The following is a 6,000-nucleotide window of genomic DNA, read 5'->3' on the forward strand; positions in this document are numbered from 1 at the left end:
ACATTTGCAAGATCCCGAGTGGATGACTGAAACCGCAGATAGTACTGAACCTTATATATACTGTTTGTTTTCTTATGCATACATACCCCTATGATAAAGTTTATGAATTTGGCACTTAACAGCAGAACTAATAAGATGAAAGAGTTGTGACAATATACTCTAATAAAAATTATTTAAAATGTATGAAGTGTTTATTTCGGACTATGGTTTAATTAGGGTAACTGAAAGTATAGAAAGTGAAATCGTGGGCCGGGTGTGGTGGCTCACGCCTGTAATCCCAGCACTTTGGGAGGTCACGAGTTTGAGACCAGCCTGGCCAACATGGTGAAACCTTGTCTCTTACTAAAAATACAAAATTAGTTCTGTGTGGTGGCACATAACTGATCGCAGCTACTTGGGAAGCTGAGGCAGGAGAATCGCTTGAACCTGGGAGGCGGAGGTTGCAGTGAGCCAAGATCACGCCATTGCTCTCCAGCCTGGACAACAAGAATGAAACTCCATCTCAAAAAAAAAAAAAAAAAGTGAAATCCTGGTTAAGGGTGAACTACTGTATTTGGAAATAGGGTCTTTGCAGATATAATTAGTTAAGGATCTTGAGGCAAATTTATCCTGGATTTAGGGTGGGCCCTAAATCCAATGCCTAGTGTCCTTACAAGAAGAGAAGACACACACAAATGAAAAGAGGCCATGTGAAGGTGGCAGTGAAAGTTACAGTTATGCTGCCAGAGGGCAAGGACTACCTGGAATCACCAGAAGTTGGAAGAGGCAAAGGATTCCTCCCTCCATAGAGCCTTCAGAGGGAGCATGGCCTTGCTAACACCTTGATTTCAGACTCCAGAAATGTGAGAGAACAAATTTCGGTTGTTTAATTGTTACAGCAGTCCTGGGGAATTCAGACATGGGTAAAAGTGTACAGTGAAATCTGAGTACCAAGCACTCAAGACTTTGATAAGATTGCTTAGAATTGACGCAGGAATTCTGAGAAAGATGTCTGTAGTCCGGTGGCAGTCTTTTTATTTTTGCTAAACTATAATGATATTGCATGGGTAGATGAAACTAAGACCTCTGTTAATCCCATAATCCTATTTCTTGATTTTTAAATACCACATCTACATTTCAACAATTGATTTCATTATGCCAGAGGTGTTTACAGTTAGTAAGATTATAACTGACTTGCATTTTCATCTGCTCCTCTGCTCATCTTGAGCAGTAGTTATTGAATGACAGGAGAAATGTTGAAAGCCAAACGGAGATGAAGAAGAAACAAAAAAACTGGATGGATATTCCCCCTCAAAAGCTACTCAAGAATGGAGGTTTGGTCTTGTTCTTAGCTTTACACCATTTTATATCCTAATAAAGGCTTTCCAGTTGGCTGGGCATTGTGGCTCACCCTGTAATCCCAGCACTTTGGGAGGCCGAGATGGGAGGATTGCTTGAGGCCTGGAGTTGGAGGTCTGCCTGGTCAACCACATCTCTTTAAAAAAAAAAAAAAATCTCTTTAAAAAAACAAAAAACAAAGTTTTCCAGTACCTTTACACTAAGTCAGTGACATACTGATTACATTTTGGTCTCAGGAGCTGACTACTACTTTAAGAAAATTGAGGTGAAATTCACATAAAATTAACCATTTTAAAATGAACAGGTCAGTGGCATTTTGCCATTAAAAGTAATGGCAAAAACTGCAGTTACTTTTGCACCAACCTAATAATACATTCACAGTGTTGGGCAGGCACAACTGCCTTCTTTTTTCAGATGTTTTTGCAGTTTTTTTGTGTGTCTGTCTTATTTAATGTTTTTGCAGTTCATTTTTATTGTAGCATGTACTTCATTTCATTTATGACAATAATACTCCATTGTATATATCACAATTTGTTTGTCTTTTCTCTTTTTTTTTTTTTTTTTGAGACGGAGTGTCGCTCCTTCACCCAGGCAGTACTGCAGTGGCGTGCTCTCAGCTCACTGCAAGCTCCACCTCCCGGGTTCATGCCATTCTCCTGCCTCAGCCTCCCAAGTAGCTGGGACTACAGGTGCCCGCCCCACGCCCAGCTAATTTTTTTTTTTTTTTTTTTTTTTTGTATTTTTAGTAGAGACGGGGTTTCACTGTGTTAGCCAGGATGGTCTCGATCTCCTGACCTTGTGATCTGCCCACCTCGGGGCCTCCCAAAGTGCTGGGATTACAGGCGTGAGCCTTTTGGTGAATACTTGTGCTATTTTTACTTTTTTTTTTTTTCCTTTTGAGACGGAGTCTCTCTCTCTCACGCAGGCTGGGGTGCAGTGGCATGATCTCAGCTCACTGCAAACTCTGCCTCCTGGATTCAAGTGATTACCCTGCCTCAGTCTCCTGAATAGCCGGGATTAACAGATGCGTGCCACCACGCCTGGCTAATTTTTGTATTTTTAGTAGAGATGGGGTTTTGCCATGTTAGCCAGGCTGGTCTAGAACTCCTGACCTCAGGTGATCTGCCCGCCTCAGCCTCCTGAAGTGCTGGGATTACAGGCATGAGTCACCGCGCCCAGCCTACTTTTACTTTTTGTTGTGAAGGGTGCTGTGAATATGTGTGTGTACATGTGTATGAATACCAGTTTCCAATTCTTTTAGATACATAAGAGTAGAAGTACTGGGTCATATGGTAGTTCTACATTTAACTTTTTGAGGAACTACCAAACTTTTCCACAGCGGAACCATTTTACATTTCCACCAGCAATGCACAAGGCTTCCATTTTCTCCACATCCTCACTGACATTTGCTAATTTCCTTTTTTTTATTGTTATAGCCATGCTACTGGGTGTGAAGTTGATAAAGTTGATACCTCATTGTGGCTATTATTTGCATTTTCCTAATGACCAGTGATGTTGAGCATCTTTTCATATGTTTATTAGCCACTTAGGTATCTTTTTTTTTTTTTTTTTGAGACGGTGTCTTGCTCTGTTGCCCAGGCTGGAGTGCAGTGGTGTTATCTCAGCTCACTGCAAGCTCCGCCTCCTGGGTTCACGGCATTCTCCTGCCTCAGCCTCCTGAGTAGCTGGGACTATAGGCACCCACAACCTCGCCTGGCTAGTTTTTTTTTTGAGACGGGGTTTCACGGTGTTAGCCAGGATGGTCTGGATCGCCTGACCTCATTATTCGCCCACCTCGGCCTCCCGAAGTGCTGGGATTACAGGCGTGAGCCACTGCACCCAGTCTGGTATCTTCTTTAGAGAAGTCCTTTGCCCATTGTTTTTGTTGTGTTTTGAAGTGGAGTCTTGCTGTGTTGCCCAGCCTGGCCTGATCTCCTGGGCTCAAGTGATCCTTCTGTCTCAGCCTCCCCTGGAGCTGCCTTTGCTCATTTTGTAATCAAGTTTTTTGTCTCTGTTGTTGAGTTGTTTTGATAATGTTCTTTGACACACCAAAGCTTGAAATTTTGGTTAGGTCTAGTTTATTTCCTCTTTTATTGTTCTTTTTTTTTTCTTTTTTTTTTTAGTATTGCTCTTGCTTTTAGTGTTATGTCTAAGAATCCATTGCCAAATCTAAGGCCATGAGTATTTCCTTTGTTTTCTTCTAAGACTATTATGGTTTTAGCTCTTATAATTAGGTTGTGGATCCTTTTGAGTTAATTTTTGTACATGGTATGAGGTATTGGGTCCAACTTTAGTTTTTTGCATATTGGTATCGAGTTGTCCCAGTACGATTTGTTGAAAAGACTCTGCTTTTACCAGCTACTTTTTGACACTGCTATAACATACCCTAGTGGTGGTCAGTTCTAGGACCTAGGTTTTCCAGCTGTGATGCATCAAACCCATAGGCGTATAATTTGCACTTCTAAGAGAGGACAGCTTCGTCCTAATCTGATTATGTTTATCATACACCTGAAGGGGAGACAATGCTATCTTGTTAGGATATAGCTTTCCGTGGTGTCTAGGAACAGATATGTTAGGTGTCAGTGTAGAGATAGTTCTTAATTGTCACATAGATATGTTCTCCAAGCAACTTCAGACATGTACTGTATTGTGAAAAGTGCATTGTCTAAATAGAAAAAAGAAACTTAGACTTTGTGCCCTAGCCAAAAATAATCTTCATACTTCTGGAAAACCGTCTCCAGAGATTTTCAGCTACATGTTATTGGTCAGAACTGTGTGAAAGGACTACTCTTAGCTGGACATGCCTTTGGGAAGTGAGAATTTTGCTTTCCATCCTGTATATAGAGAAGGTAAAGGAGAAGATTGGGAAAATGCAGAGTGAAACAATCGTTGATAGTAATCTGCCACAGAGACAGACCTGTTGAAATGTGTTTACACCATGGTGTTACTATTTTGTGTGACTGATAAATTTGAAGTTGCATTGGTTGTTGCAATTCCATGACCAAATAAACTCTTAAGATTCTCTAACAAAAGCATACCATACCATAGTTTTTAGTCAGTGGAGGCTAGAAATAACATATTTACATCTGACCTCACATAACCGGGACTTTTTTAAACAAACACTTTCTTGGGAGACACAGAGAAAGCCCTGGAAAAGAAGACAGAGTTAAAAGCTTCAAACTGCCCCTGTCTCTCTATTTTGAAACAGATGAAAAAGAGTTACTAGCATTCATTAATTTATTCAATAACATAATTATTAGACACTGGGGATGCTAAGAATTTGCATTTCCAGCCAGGCGCGGTGGCTCACGCCTGTAATCTCAGCACTTTGGGAGGCCGAAGCGGGTGGATCGCGAGGTCAGGAGATCGAGGCCATCCTGGCTAACATGGTGAAACCCCATCTCTGCTAAAAATACAAAAAATTAGCCGGGCGAGGTGGCAGGCTCCTGTAGTCCCAGCTACTCGGGAAGCTGAGGCAGGAGAATGGCACGAACCCGGGAGGCAGAGCTTGCAGTGAGCCGAGATCGCGCCACTGCCCTCCAGCCTGGGGGATAGAGCGAGACTCCATCTCAAAAAAAAAAAAAAAAAATTGTGCATTTCCAAGCCAAAGTTATATGTGTGGTTTCACCATGCACTAACTAGTTTCATAACATCAGACATTGCTGTTTGATTTTAAAACCACTTTTATATACATTATCTTTGAATTCTCATAGTTCCTGTTAGGCAGAAAAGTAGGTGAAGAGGTTAAATAGCTTTCACATGTCCCGTGCAGTGACAAAGCGGGAAATACAACCTAGGCTCTATTTGATGCTGAGAATGTGTCCTCACTGTACTAATGTGACTGTTAACTAGAAATAATTTCTTTATTAAGGTTGTCAGAATCTTTCAGTTCCCTTTCCCACAACTCACTAAGATGGATGGGGCTGCAAAGGGCTCACACAGGTATAAAATGCCTTCAGATATGAGAATGCTAATGCAAGGAAGAGCATTAGAGTGGATGGATCTATTTAATGTGTACATTGTAGTACAGTTAGCTCTGTGATGAGAACAAAGCTTGATGCAAACAGACTGGCTCTTTCTGAGAATCCATGTGGTTCTGTCACACAGGATGGGTCAAACATCCGGCAAATGGGCAAAGGCTTCAGAGTACTGTTTTCTGAACAGAAGAGAGCTGAATTCAAGGAGCTGCTGTGAGGAAAAAGCAGGTGACTACTTGAGGCTAATTTGGTTGTGAGGACAGTAGGTCTAAGTTGAAGCCCACACACATAGCCTGATTTCTCCAAGAACCAAGAACCAAGATTACTGAGAAAACAATTCTAGCCTTTGCCAGGGTTCTGTTATATTTTGGATGATGGCCAGACTCTAGAATCACATGTTAGGGTCTTCATGAGCCCCCGTTAGCAGCTTTTCTAACCTCTTCTTCACTCTCACATACTCTCTAGACTCTAGCCACCAAACCCAACCCAAAATTCCACAGGTGACAATTTGACTTTTTCTGTGCCTGTTTGGCCCTGTTATTTTTTTTTCTGCCCAGAATACTTTTGTTCACCTAATAAATTATCCTTTCAAGTGTTAGCCCAAATTTCACTGATCCCAAAACCATGCCATGATTCTGAAGTATCTTGTAACAGTGTTATAGTGGTTGCCCTGTCACATCAGAAC

The sequence above is a fragment of the Macaca thibetana genome, chromosome 12 (assembly GCF_024542745.1).
Source record: "Macaca thibetana thibetana isolate TM-01 chromosome 12, ASM2454274v1, whole genome shotgun sequence".
Taxonomy (NCBI): Eukaryota; Metazoa; Chordata; class Mammalia; order Primates; family Cercopithecidae; genus Macaca; species Macaca thibetana.